This window comes from Cynocephalus volans, chromosome 7 (genome assembly GCF_027409185.1).
Source record: "Cynocephalus volans isolate mCynVol1 chromosome 7, mCynVol1.pri, whole genome shotgun sequence".
In the NCBI taxonomy this organism is placed as follows: Eukaryota; Metazoa; Chordata; class Mammalia; order Dermoptera; family Cynocephalidae; genus Cynocephalus; species Cynocephalus volans.
The window spans coordinates 69,972,737-69,988,183 of NC_084466.1; the positions used below are offsets into that span (position 1 = coordinate 69,972,737).

Below are 15,447 nucleotides of genomic sequence, written 5' to 3' on the forward strand. Positions count from 1 at the left end.
CCTGGGACTTTTCCAACATTCGTCTCTGTATTGAATTTTGTTCTTATTCCTAAAACAGAGTGGCCACTGAAATCAGGAACTATAACTGCTGGAAAATACCTTTGGAAATCACTATGTTGTGTGGTACAGAAACGGTAACTGCCGGTAGTTTACATGCTGGGTTGGATGCTGGGTTTTTTTTTTCTATTTTATCTCTTTAAAGAGGGGCCTGACTTTCTTTCATCTGTTACAGCTCTTCACAGGCTCTTAGAAAACTGAACCATTTAATGGTACTGGCCATGAGGGCCCAACTTTAAATCCTATGAAAACTGTCCCAGCAGTCCTGGTCACTGGGTCCTAATGGACGACTGTAGAACTGCAGAGGTAGAGCTGCCAGGCAGTCGATGGCTGTGGGATGGCCCATGCTCATGTTTTCAAGTGACCTGAATGTGCTTCCTCTTTGGGGACCTGTTTTAAGTGCACATGTAAAGCCCTACAGTCATCCACTAAACCTAACCAAGTGAGAGTCAGTAAATTCAAATTCATAGTGCCTGTTCCTTGGCCACACTGCCCACACACATATCAAGGTCTTAAATCAGAGGGACTACCAAATGCAGTAACATTCAAATTGCAGATGGGAGCTGTGTTGCTGTTGCTGTGGGAACTGCAACTTTGAAGTTCCAGACTTTCATGTGATTAAAGTCTCAAGATTTAAAGTTCTCTCTGTGTGGTAACTTTTTTTTTTTTTTAAACACCAGACTGAAAATAAAAATTGATTTAAGTTGGGGATGGGTTGGAGAAGCAGATGATAAAGGGAGGAGGCCTCTTGCAAACCACATGTAACTGTGTCACATTCTTATGTGCCAAAGGAAGAAAGAGTGACAGACCAGTGACCTTTTCACTATATCTCTTCATACTTCTAGCTGTTCCTCATGAAGGCCTTGCCCTCAAACACACAACTCCACCCAAAAAAAGAACACTTTTGACTTTGCTCTGTTTTATTGATCCTAGCAATAATTCTGATGGAGAAACAGAGTTTTCATGCATTAGGTCCCAAGGTTCAGATACTTGAGATCATCTAGTAGTATTCTTAAAATTGTGGCTGATAAAAGTTTAGTTTTTTGCCTCTTGATGAAAGGAATATGGGGACAGGGAAAGCGGAGTTTGTGGGCTATTTCCTGTTTAAAAAGTTGCCAGTAATGTTCCAGATCAGTTGATATGTCAGTAATGGAATCGACTTCAAACAAGCAAACAAACAATTGTGTCTGGGATGTTAAAATTTCTTGGCCACAGAAATTGTAGGGCCAGCTTTGTTTTTGAAAAAAAAAATCCCCTTAGGCAGGTGTGTGTGTGTACACGTACATATGTATAACACACACACGAAGAATCTAATCTCTTCTGTTTTCTTCCTTAAGGTTGAAAACCTAAGATGTCATCCTTATAATTTCTTGGAGGTGCTGTACTATGACAGTTTTTACCTTCACAGTGGTACATTCTCTTAATAATCGAGTGTTTGTGATGTGCTGTGTGCCTGCTGTGTTGTATCCCTTTTGAGCTTTCTAGAGCCTGTGGTGGAGGTGGGGAAGCCCAGATCTTGTCAGGGAGATTCAAAGGTCTTCATAGTGTGACATCTAATAAATGAGAGATGGGTAACTGCAGCCTCTAAGTTGGTGCCTTCTCAGGCCTCTGCGAGCCTACTGACCCTGCCCTTGGGAAGTCCTTAAATAAGGCAGGGTAAAACCGAGCCTTCTAGTTCTTAGGGTTTTTATTTTTTTTTTACTGTTGATAATGCTATAGCTGTGATAGGAGGAGGGAGAAAACATGAGCCCTGTTAAAATTCTACATCAATTGATAATAATGAGATTAGTACCTTTTTTTTTCTCTCCCAGTTTCTTTTGCTTGATGAAAAATACCTGGGTAGACATTTTCACAAATTTTTTATTTATGTCATCCAATTTTAACTGTGGATGTTTTCATCCAATATGATGGGTCAGTATTATAATTGCTCTTCTCTTTATGTGTTCGGTTCATGAGGTTTATTTTTTTTATTGGTTATGAATATTCATGGGTACAAAGCTGACCATCACTACTTGTGCCTAAGATATGGCCAGACCAACACTAGCAGCATGTCTGTCACCACAAATTGTGATGATTCCCCATGTCTCCTACCCAGTTACTCCCCGATCTTCTTCCTCCCCACTCCTGCCCCAGCAACCCTAGGTATGCTCTCTCCCTCTGCAAGTCCAATATGCCACTGTGGTCTTTCTTTCCTTCCTTCCCTCTCTCTTAACTCCCACTTATGAGGACATGCAGTATTTTTCTCTCTGTGGTTGGATTATTTCACTTAACATAAGTTTCTCCATGCTCATCCATGTTGTTGCGAATAGTCTGCCTTTTAAAACTCATTCATACTTGCAAACAACACCCCTCCCCCCTGTGCAAGTACAACTTCTGCTGTTTCTGTTTATATGTATTCTTTCCCTGTTATGCCATTCATGTTTAGAGGCACGTGAAGATACAGGTGAGGAGGGAATTGGGAGGTAAGTCCGTGGAAACTCCTCTAGCAGGGTTTTCTCCCTCTCAGCACTGTTTCAAGGAGATGGGATGGAATCATACTCTTTCAATGTAATACATCAGAAGCTATGAATTCTTTTGTAATGTATTACACACTGAGAATGTTCTATTTAATTCTACACTGATTGACCATACCCTGAAAACTACACTGTTTGCACCTAATATTGGCTACAGTGAGGATGTCTTGTTAAGTCTTTTTTGTTTGTTTTAAAAATAATGTACTGAAGCCACTCTAGCGCAGTTTGGGGTAACAAATAAGATTGTGTTCTGAAGCGTGAGTCAAATGATCACTAGAACCCATGAGGTCACATAGAAAGTGTTTAAATAACTGGACAGAACAAAACTCATTATTCCAGGAATATATTGCTCACTCATTTTAGTTATTTTACGCCAGACATGATGAGTTTTGCAGTCTATACGCAGTAAAGATGTCACTGAATAAACGTTTATGTAATTTTTTCTCTAACCTGTGGTTGAGATTGTAGCAACAAAGACTTTGGGTTCTAGAATTTATGTATGTCTTCATGTATAATACTGGTAGTTTTATAAATTCTGGCAACCTTAATGAATGGTGGTAAAAGAATTTTTCTGTCTTTTAACAGCATTGCTATGTGGTTGACCATTTAAATATGCACCCCTTTATCTTGATGAAGTGAATGCATTTGATTGGTTGTCTTGGCAAACCAGGATATTTGTTGGTCACAAACTTAATTTTCTTAGTGTTTATACTATTTTTCCTCCTAGATATTTGTGAGGTATTGTTTTTATAGCCTATATTGAAAACATGCTTTTTCTTTTTAAAATGGACTATAGTATAGAGCTTTGTTAATAAAAATATTAAAAATGCTAAGGCGGAATGACTTAGTTATTTTTATATTTTCCTGTAAAAACAGCCTCAGTTAAGTGAGCCACAATGAGCCATGATGTATTTCCTCCATCAGGATGGAAAATAAGCCATTTATTATTTCAGGTCTGACTCACAGTGAACCTGCTGACACTGGGATGTTTTAAAATCATAATCATAAGGAACAGGTTGGGGCAGAAACTTGGATGCTGGGCCTAGGGATTACCTGCTTATTAGAATGTTTTACAACTTGGATACTTTAGGTGTTCTGGCACAATGTCCTAAATCTCTCACACTAAATACCCCCTTGTTGTACAATTACTGCCTGCCGGTTTTAGATGGTGTCAAATAGACAGATGCCTCATCATTATTACCATTTTTTAATTTCACTGTTATAGACATATATATATATACGTATATATGTTATTTCCTCTCCTTTCCCCGACTATGCTAATCTTCTTCCACACAGAACAAACTCTAGCTGTCCTTAGTTAATAAAGCCAGGGCAGCTGAAGAATGAGGAATGTGGTAGGTGGATGTAGCATGTTCTCAGTATTGTAAAATATATGGCATAAAATACATGTGATTGCAAAGAAACCCAGTTATATCAAATACAGTTATCAGAATTGTTATATGGTAACAGAAGTGCTTTATCAGTGCATTATATAATAAGGTTTAGTGGTGGGTGACAGTAATTTTGAGTTGGTGATGAGTAAACAGTATTTTGAATTTTGAATGTGAGGATTTTAGATTTCTGTTGGTGTCAAAGTCACAGGTACTATCAATACTTACTATGATGTGTTGCCTACATTCGTAATTGAGAGAAATGCTAACATTCAGTGAGTGGTTCTTAAAAACAATTTTTTATTTTCCTATCCAATATCACTAATCCCCTGAGTTTTATCCATGAGCTCCAGGTTAAAAACCCTTGGCCTTGAGGGAATTTTTTTTTTTCCCTGAAGAATTTCTTTAGACATCAATTTGAGTATACACAGATCCAGTCTTCCTTGAAGACAGTGCCATTCTACTGGTCTTGGTTCAAAAACAGGGAGGAATGTTTGACTTTGTTTTCCTGGTCAAGTTCTAGTTATCTATAGTCCAAAATGGAAACATTAGCTCTCATTTTCCTAAGACAAACCACCAACTCCTTTGACATCAAAAGACAGATGCCCTCAAACCTGTATTTTCTAAGGTGTGGTGTAAATGCACTTAAATTTTCAAGTACCCAAGAATAATTCTCCACACTTCAGGGAAATAATACTGTGTATATTGAAGTATATATGTAACATGTGTAACATGGAAATTACATCCTTTCCAAAGAAAGTATTCCTTCTTATTTTATAAGACAGAAGAAGAATGAAAAAGGAAAGAAATTAGCCTTGTCATGGCAAGCAGAAGGAGAACTAAGTAGTAGATTCCAAGTTTGGCATTCTACCCTCCAGATGACTTTATTGCATAATGTGTTTTGTCATCCATACATAATTGTATTTCAAGTCTACTGAACTTCAAAAATTATACATGATAATGATAATTAATTAAATTTGTGTAGTTTTAACAACATTGAGCTGTGTACTGGGATAAGAAAATGGCAAAACTGAAGGACATTTACGTTGGGTGTCATTATTTATTGTTACCCTGATTTGGAGGCCCTTTAAAAGTATCAAAGGTCAGTGTATTTTAACACTTATTCCAGCTGAGGGTTTCAAAGCAGCCTTTTAAAAATCTTAGTACCTGCAATGAAAGATACATGTACTCCCTTCCCACCTATCTGTAGGATCCATCATCTGAGCTGAAAATTATCTGTAATAAATTAACTGTGATCGTGACAAATCTTACTGCTTTGAAGGGAGAAGGAGGCATTTTGTGAGTTGGTAGTGAAAGGATAACTTTTTCTCCCACCCTCTTACATAATACTACCTTAAGAATCAGTAAAATACTTGGAGATGACGCTTTAATTTGGAGACATATTCTTTTCTGAAGAAAATTGGAATAAAAGATGGCCTAGAAAAATTAGTAAAATGGGAATAAAAAAGAATAAAGTGATTACTGCTTTGACAGTGAGCTGATATTCTGAGAGGATACAGCAATGACAGATAACCAGAAGCATGCATCTTGATTTGCAGGATAAGACATTGTATCAGTCAGCTTTTGCTGCGTAACAACCAACCATAGAATCTCAATGGCATGCAACTATATGCATCTATTTCTTGCTTCCATGTATGCGGTGCCTGGGGCAGCCCACTCTGATTGTCTCACTTTGAGGCCCTGGCTGGAAGGTGAGTGACTGTCTGGGGTAAGTTCCTATGGTGGTGTCAGGTGTGCAAGAGGGGAAGCTTTACTACACAAGGATGTTTCAGGCTTCTGCCAGCATCAGATTCACTAGCATCCCATTGGCCAAAGTAACCCTGAAATCAAGAAGTAGGGAAGTACACGTCATAAAACTACCAGAGAGTGAAGGATTGGGACCAATAATTCTATCCTATCACAGATGCTAAACATATTAGCAGCTGGGGAGCATTTGGCTATGAGATTACATGGTACTACTATACTGCCTTTGGCTTTTTTTGTCCCAAGAAGTATCCTTTCAATTTTTCATATGGATGTGGGCTGAATTTAACACACCACAGGAGATATGTTACTGTAGATCTGGTAAGGTGCAGGAGAGAAGGAAAGAGAATTGGGCTGAGACTTAAGAGACCTTGGTTCTAAATCTGGTTCAGTGGCACACCTGTTGGGGGATTCTAGAAATTCATGGAAACTGTCTCTGCCTTGGGCCTCTTGTTCTGTAAAATGAAGATGTTGGGCTAGTCCATTGCCTTAGTTTCTTCTGCCACCGGAATTGAGATTTGATTCCCTTTGTGTAAATGCAGGTTTCATTTATTGGCATATCTAGTCCCACCTTTATGTTGCCATGTGTTGGAAGGGTGTAAAACTTGGTTAAGACCTAAAGGCAACAGAAATGACTGTCATAGCCAAATAGAGTTAAATAGTGGACAAGAATGAAAATATTGAGTGTATAGAGACCTATTATCTATGTGTACCATACTAAATAGTGTGGAATAATGACTACTGAATGCTGTGTTTGGGGTTATAGAGCCCCTCATGAGGCTCTAAGCTCCCTGAGAGCCTTAACTTATTATTCATTCATTCATTCATTGGGCCTTGTGCAGTGCCTGACTTGTAATAGAGCACGCTTGGAACAGATGAGTGAGGAAGCCCCAAATGAGAAATTAGTGAGGGAATGATTCCCTAGTCTGAAAATGTCTCCAAGAATGCTGGTTTTCTGGTGCTCATATTTAGTGACTAGGATGGATAGCTCTCTGCTTCTAAGGATTCAGAATATTACAGTAGTCCAGGGATTGAAGCACTGATGTAGGCATTTGACCCCTTGCCGTATCTCCAGCATGTTGCTAGGCTCTCAGGGTATACTACCAGGAAACATGGTTGCCGCCCTCCGGTTTTGGTCTGGAAAGACAGATTTATAAACAGAGTAGCAGCACTATGTGCCTCCTGTACCGGAGGCTGAACAAGGCTTAAGGGAGCCAAGTGGGAGGGATGGGGAAACCTTGCTTGGAAGAAACTTGGGTGTGGTCTCTATTGAGGAGTGGGGAGAAGGTGGCCAGATCTAGGGCTTTATGGAGAGCCTCTGGGAAGTGTGAAAAGGCACGGTATATTTTGGGGGCCCTGGGGGCCCAAGTACAAAGTCTGAAGTGGGAGAAGCAGGATGAGACAAGGCTGCAGAAGCAGGCAGGGTTAGATCAAGAGCTTTGAATGAACTTGATCTGTACCTGATGGAAAAAGGAAGTCACTGAGGGTTTTTAAGCAGGATCAGGGATGTGACCAGATGTGCTTGTTTAGAATGCGAAGAATAGGAGAGGCAGTGCTGCAGTTGGATGGGTGCAGACCCTCAGGCTGCAGCATGACTTGGGGAAGATGGAGGGACAGGGCAAGGTGAGTCGGCTGACACCTGGTGAGGTGTGTCTTGTGTGAAGTCCACTGCACAACCGTCCTTAGTCCCTTGTGGCACTCTGCCTCTCCCTCTGCCCCTCCATAAGAGAACATGATATGCCTTCACTTAAAACCCCCTTTCATAAACTGACAGAAGCTGGTGTACTACTCCTGAAATGTTGTTAGTCCCTGAAACAGTCTGTTTAGGCTAGATAGCTCCAGGTGACGGGATAGGTGTGGTACAGTCTCAGTGTTGAAGAATGGCACAACCTCAGTTTGGAAAATTGTAAACTTGGTATGTTTGAAACCACCTTGGTCACTAGAGGGATGGATGTTGTTTTGATCTTCAGTTTTTACACTTATTTTATCTTGCTAGATAACATCTAGAAAAATTTTTACCGTATTTTGATTAAGTAGAACATGGCTTTCAGTAAATACCACTGCATTATTGTGTCAGAATATCTTTTCTTATTGTCCAAGATTAGTTGATGTTTTTAACTATTGCTTGGACCATGTATGTCTTCCAGATTATTACATTCATGCTTACTAGCTTTAAACACTTTTCAGCTGATACTGAGGCATTTCTTAGTGGTTAGTGTTGGCAGCATTATTGGTATAATTTGTGGCATTCTTCCACACACTAGTTGGTTGTTTTTGCCAACCCTGCATATCCATTGATCACCAGTGATATTGTTCTTTCTCTATGTGCAGTTGATGATGACACAGCCCCTGCCTTAAGGGGCTAATTGGTCAGGACGCGTATAGCTACTTATGTATAAGTATTGCCGGCAAGTGACTAGAGAGGTGTAAAGGGGAGTACCTTGGGGATTAGGGGCTAGAAAGATCACATTGGGTTGGAAGCACCTGGAAAAATGTAGCCCATGCTTAAGATGAGCACTAAAGTATAGGTAGAATTTCAACAGACTGAGGCTGTATTTGGGCCAGACTGAGAGGAGATTCAGGGTGGTAGGAGCAGCCTGAACAAAGGGCGGGAATTGAGAAGTACAGTGTGGGTGGAGTTGGGTTATTGGAGATATGCCTGGAAAAGTTGGGGCCATGTCCCCATCATTTGTATTTGAGAGTAGGGAGCTATTGAGCAGGGAGTTTGCATGTGTGTATTGCTGACAGCAATACTGTTAAAGGTTTTAAGCACCAACTAGGAAGCACTGGACCTCTTAGAATTTTAATAGAACATCTTCAAACAGACTGGAATTATCCTCAAAATATCCTGGAAACATCTACTTATTCCTTGATTAGGAAATATGATATGGTCAAGCAGTGACTTTAAAGAGTTTTATTTTTCCATTTAGTTATTTATTCCTGTAAACATTTACTAGTAACTGTTTTAGTATTAATGATTTTCTACAAAGTGTGGTTTTGCTGACTAAAAATGAGGACTGGATGATAGTTGATTAAAAATATGTATAATATCTATATAAATAATCATTTTAAAATATTTGAGTTACCAATTTTGTCTGCCTAAAAGGACTTTAACGTGACTGTGTACTTTTCCTGAGAATGTCTATTCCTTTACTATTACAAACTTAGTGTAAATTTCATATTTTTTAAAAGTTAAATGAAGTTTTTTTTCAAGTAAATGATGTAGTTTTATTTGATTTCTGGTAAATCAAGAAACATGTACCAGTTTTTAAATTCTGCCAACAAAGACTTCAGTTTTCTAAGGCATTTTTCACAAATGTGATTTTTCATAGCAAAATCTACATGCCTGAGGCAGTTTAAGATCCAGAGGAAAGGGTTTGTGGCAAATAGGAACCAATTGGATTTTAGAAAGAGGAAGTTAACATATAGCTGTTTTGCTCTCTATAATGTTAAGTAAATACACTTCTGGTTTCTGTTTAGAAAAAAATAACATCTTAACCTAGCGGTGTGTGGTTTGTTTTTTATACATAAAACTGTTTTTAGGGATGATAGTGATAGTTACAAATATGTGAGCAAATATAGAGCTGGGTCTGATTTAGAATCATGTTGCTTGCTAAAGACATTTTCAAAGAAAGCTTCCAGCAGAGAAAGGCTTAAGGTGATTAAGTAGCATCACCTTGCAGTTATCTGCAGTGTGGATTTTGTGTGTCTGCCATTTCATTGATGTTGGTGGCTTGGTGTTGTCGCCTGATACCACTATGACTCTGGGCTGGAAGGCATCTGAATCAATTCTGATATGAGTGTAAACACCACAGGGGAGGATAAACATGCTAAGAGAAACACAGACTATGCCATGTTTTCCAAAGAAAGGCAAGAAGAATTTTAAAAAGTTATCTGGCATCAAGCTAATTATGAGATAATTGAGAGTTACATGGTCACATGTGCACGTTAACTAACATGTACGTACATGCACATACATATACAATATCACTATTCAGATTTCCCAAAAGACGGACTTGTAGGAACAAGTAACATTCAACTCTTCTGCATTTAAAGTATTAAAACCATGCTTCTGGGTGGCAGGTTTTATTACTATTACTATTATTATTATTATTATTTATTTTTAGTGGAAGTCACTAAATTCCGGCTAATCCTATCATATTCAACATAAATCACACATTAAAAAAACATCCTTTAGTCTTCCCTATCTTTGCTCCTATTTGGCACATAAGTGCCATGTTTCTGTTGTGACTCCATCATCTACTATAGTAGCTCTCTCACCTGACCACGTTAACCTTGTTCTCAATTTTCTTGATAAAACACTCTTCCTGGTTGAATGTGGCACTCTGCTTAACATACCTCTTAGGACAGAAGTTGATTTCTGTTTTTCTTGGAACTTAGTTGTGGTTTTTCAGATGTGTTTGTACAGTGGTACTTGTTTTCCTAATTAATAAAAATTAATTAAATATTAAAATATGTGAAAATATCATCTTTAGGAAAACTAAGTTGAACTCTTTGAAAGACTTAAATTGCTGAAAAATTAGGTGTGGTAAAAGATTAGGGGGAAACCATCAAGAATGAAAAATACCATAGTTGAATTACTATGCAAGAGTTCCTCCTTCCCCTATAAGAAACCAAAATTGTAAATATTTGGTGATAATAAATTGTGGATTTGTAAAAAAGGCTGGAAGGCCCAGCCAGGGGACCTGATTCGAAGGTTTTGTCTTATCTGAAGCATGTTTACTTGTATATTTTTAAGGCAAATGTTTAGGTGTATATAAATATTTAAAATTCTATACTTGAACTCATCTTTTTTTTTGATTCATCAACCAACTAGAGTCTCGACCTGGTTTGAGTTGGATTGGGATTGGACAACAAACACCTTCCCATCTAATGGTCAGTGGCATTAACAGCACTGACTGCCACAAGCCATATCTAACCTACTTTATTTGGGATACATCTTGTTTTTCCTTGTTACCTTATAATGAAATAATAGGTTTATCTTAAGCATGTGCTGAGAGAAGACCAAAATGCAAATAAAAGGCACAGGCATAGTAAGAAGTTAGAGGAGACCTTTAAAGACTGTTGCTAGCATCCTAAATGAAAACTGAGGAAATAACCCTACCAGGTTATCTTAAAGTGGCCTAGCTGTGGAGTAGCTGGGGCAGTGAGTGGGAGAGTTGAGTGTGTGGGGGATTTGTGGTATTTGCGGTGTTCAAATCCATCTCTCACTCCACCTACACAAAGTTGCCTCGAGATTGGGAGCTTAAAGTCCACCAGTTTTATGGTAGTATAACTTGCAGAAGACTTTGCTTATCAGGTAGATGAGCTTGGTAATATGGATTTTTTGTTTTGTTTTACATTTGGGGCCATCTTTATATGTGTCAACTAAGAAAGATATGCTGCTCACCTATACCCAAATCTCTGGCACAAAACTTGGAAAAGCCTTAGATGATTGGCAGTTAGTGGTGAAAGGTAGTGTGTTAGGGGCTTTGTGAATCATGCCTGCTAGATGGAATGCCTTGTGTTGGAGTGAAATTAAAACAAGTTTCTTTAAATGTAGGTGATCTTGTGTAGAAAAACCAAGAGATAAAGCTGTATTAGCTATTGAAGATAAATCTCTCCCCATTCATGTTTGAAATAATTTTTTATTTATGTGAATTTCGTTTTCTTTTACATTGACCGAAGTACATTGATCATGCATCTCCCCCACCCTTCACGTTAAATTCCTCAGGGATCTGTATTAAATGAGTTTCTATGCTTTGAACTCGAAGTTTTTCTTGTTGTCAGAAGTGAGACTGGGAAGAAAGAGAAAAGGAAGGCTTTTAAAATTTCCTTTGAAAGCTTTTATTTATCTCATATATCTATTCCTTCTGAAAATTTGTCTGTGTATGGCAGGTTTAGTTTTTTGCAGATGACTAATTTGAATGACAGGGAATATGTTCAGATTCACTGTCCTTTGGTCATGTCCCAGTCCCATCGCTCAGATTCACCCTCAGAAAGTGAGGGGAGGAGAAGCTAAATCTACTTAAAATTAAGGCGTAGATTGTTTAATTTGCAGTTAGTTAAAAAAATTTTTTTAAAAAAATTTTATTTATTTTTTCTACCATGCTGGAACTGAAAATAAATTTAAAAAACAAAAAACAAAAAACATTTTGCTTGTCTTTTTCCTTTAGTGATGGGACTAAGGTTTACGTGAATTTTTCTGTGTGACTTCAACCAGTGCCTCTTGGCTCTGAAAGCTTCTCGCTCTCTTTCTCTCTCTCTCTCTCTCTCTATATATATATATATCTAATTTCATTATTAACAATAATAGTTACTCTCTAGACTGTTCTGATTACCTTAATTTTTGATGTCTAATATTTGAAAACATAGTACAATTTATTTTGTTTTTTGATTACTGTATAGGTCTGAACTGAGGATATATATTATCTTCAGTGATATTTCCATTTCAAAGTGTTTATCAAATGAAGATGTTGATGATAAAACTGCTCATGCACAGATGCTATATTTTCAAAAGAATAGCAAACCAAGAAGAGCATCTTTTGCAAATATGTACCCAGAAAAATGCCAATCTGACAGCCATTTTAACTACTGAGAATTTTAATAGGAATTTAAAAAATTTATTTTATTGACGTTTTAATGTTTTATTATATGTGGGCAGTTCAAAAGATTGATTTGCTCAGGTTTGCTTGGGGACTTGAGAACAAATTTGGCTTGAAATTTGTATAATTTAAAAAATATTAAGGAAAATTTCAAAAATAGGGAAAGAACATATTTTTTTAATTAAACAAATCTACTGTCAGTATTTTAGAAATGCTTCCATTTTCTTTTCTGTGCATTATCTTTTAAAAATGACTAGTTAATGCTGTGTTTGGAACTTGGAGCTTGCTTTTGGTTAACAGTAAAGTTGAATCAGTGAATAATGTAAAATATTATTGGCAGAACAACTGGTCGTGACTAGAGCAGTAAAAATGCCCCTTGAGTCAAAAGCTAAATATTCCCCCTTTTATATTATTTATTGTCATCATTCAGAGAAAAGAAATATGCCTCATCTTAGGAATTCTCATTTAATATCCTCCAAAGACTGGGCTTTAATGGACAGATTTATTATTTGTCATCTGGTGGATGTTACTGTAGTCTAGTGAAGGGGCAGATGAAGGGAAAGCAGAAGGTTATTGAGTTATATAATCTGTGGCTGTGGTATAATTTTATACACACACTGACACACCACACAGTCTTATGTTTCCAAACACCGTTCCGGTGTAAACCTTGACCTCAGGCTTTCTGTTTTTCTGTCTCTCTTCAGGTTCTATTTGTAGCGGGTTTCTTGAGGAAGGACCACTACTGGTTGGTTGTTAATCATCTAAGATTTAGGAGGTCTAAATAAAAGTCTCTAAGATCCAATTTGGACAGAAGCTTAAATGCCCAATTTAGTGGATTGTCTTTAAATCCTTATTGGCGATATGCAAATTGAGTTAGAGTCTTGAGTATCAAAAGCACCTTAGGAGTAAATTAGACAGTTTGGAAGCTCAATTAACTTTTTCAGAATACTAGGCTATTATTATTTAGTCTACCCAAACAGTAATTTACTAAGTTTAGCCTACCCAGACAATAATTTGCAAAGTAATACCTTGAAGATGCTGGAAAGAGTTAATGAAGCTTCTGACATACCTTGTGTTTTCTGAGAGAATCTGACTCAGCATTTGCAGTGGTTGGACTCGAGAAAAAGCATCTTTAAAGTGAATGCCTTTAGATGGGAGTTGTAACTAAATTTATGCTGCGATCTTTTTTTGTTTTTTATCCTGCTCCTTTGCTCTTCCTATCATGTTGCATTGTCCTTTTTCTTATTTCATGTGAGTCTTCCCCAAGGCTCAGTCCTCTGGGTAGTTTCTTGGTGGTGCCCTCTGTTCTCACTGTCTTCAGCCTGTCACCTTGACACACGCAGATGGTTGGTTTCTGGAGGCCCATTTTCGTTCTAGTTGCTTGTTCTTCACCTCTCATATCCACATCTCCACATATTTTCTCCTGAGCTTTGGTCTAATTTGTCAACTCAGTGGGGACGAGATGGCCAGCTTACTGTTCTTGCCTTAAACTTGTCCTCTGTGAAACTGGTTTCCCCTCCTGAGCTCCTCAGGTTTGGAATAGCACTTACCACCACTCTTTCTGTGAGAATGGCTCTCAGTGCCATTCAACTCTTCCGTCTCTGCAGTGGAGCATCAGGCGGAGGCTGCTTGGAGGTTAGCCTCTTGCCTTCCCCGTGTTGGTTCTCTGCATTCGTCGCTTTGTACCTGGACCTTGCTCTGGGTTTTCCATAGGCTTGCTGCCTCCCATTTCCTTCTTTATTCTGCTCTGAGCAAGCTGCTACGCCAAATTCTCTGACATATCACTTTAATTCTATTATTCATCTCCTCAAACATCTTTAGATGTTCTCTACTACCTTGAAGATAAAAATCTAAATCCCTTTGCCTGGCATTCAAGGCCTCTCACCATCTGAAGGGCCCATCTTTCCAGCTTCCTTTCCTACAAACTCCTCTGTGGGCTCCATGCCCCAGGGTTCTCTCTTCCCTCCTAGTTATTTTTTTCATTCTGTTCTGCCAGCAGGGCATTCCCTTTTCCCTGCCACTCTGACCCCCTAAAACTTCCCAGTGAAAGAAGCCAGAGTCAAAAAGGTACATTCTGCACAATTCCATTTGTAGGAATTTCAGTCCAAGGAATACTATGTGTTAGAAGTCAGAATAGTGGTAGTTACCTGTGCTGCTGACTGTGGGGGAGGCATGAGAGCTTCCTGCTGGGGTGCTTGGAATGAGCTGGGTGGTGGTTAGGGACCTACAAATGTAAAAATTCATCCAGCTGTACACAGCACATTTTAGCACTTGGCTACGTATTAAGTTAAACCTCAATCAAACCACTAAAGTAGTGCCCACCTCATAAGGCTTTAATGATATATATGTAAAATGCTGAGCACAGTGACTGGCACGTGGGGAGAAAGTCCCATCTCTTTTAGATAAACAGAAGTAGTCTTTCTCACCCTGAATTATATAGCCAGTATATTCCCCGACAAGGCTAACTTTGCAAACAAGTTGGCCTGGGAGACGTGCATGCTGTGTTCTTCACTTGGCTTTTATTGCCATGTTTATTTTCTAAAGTTGGTATCCTTGATTTAATGTGGATACCTGCTTTTATTTGTGTTTGTTTATAGTGTAAATTTTTGATCATCAGTAGAAATAGTGGAAGTGTGGTATGTTGTGAAAAGCTTGTAATGAATTAAACAAATTTTCCCCTAAAACATTGCATGCATCAACAAAAGAACTTTGAGTTTATTTTAAAAGTATTTTATGTGACAAGTTTAAGACTATTTTCCCAAGTCTTCTAGTCACCAGGGAAACATCTAAAAATGGGACTTATAGGAGGACATAATACAACTCAGTGTAAGGAAGACTTTCTTAGCAGTGCTGTTAAAATGGGTTGAAATTATTTTTAAGTAATAAAATATCTCAGGAACCGAGGCCTGAGGTTCTGCATTTGTAACCAGCTGCTGGGTGATGCTGATGCTGCTGGTCCCAGAACCACTATTGGAGTAGCACTGAGTTAGGGGTACACTCAAGTTTAGAGATGTGACATTATGAAGGGCAAAACAAGGCCTTAGTTCATAAAAACCACTCTACAAGTTTGGATGAGTAGCAACTGTGCAGACTACATGTGTGTAAATATTCCTGAAA

At 38.3% G+C, this 15,447-nt stretch overlaps 1 protein-coding gene across 1 annotated transcript in view; it reads left to right on the top strand.

Moving 5' to 3' along the window:
- FOXO1 (forkhead box O1) overlaps positions 1-15,447 on the top strand; it is a 93,763-nt gene that overhangs the window by 39,784 nt on the left and 38,532 nt on the right. The gene's annotated exons all lie outside the window — the stretch shown is intronic.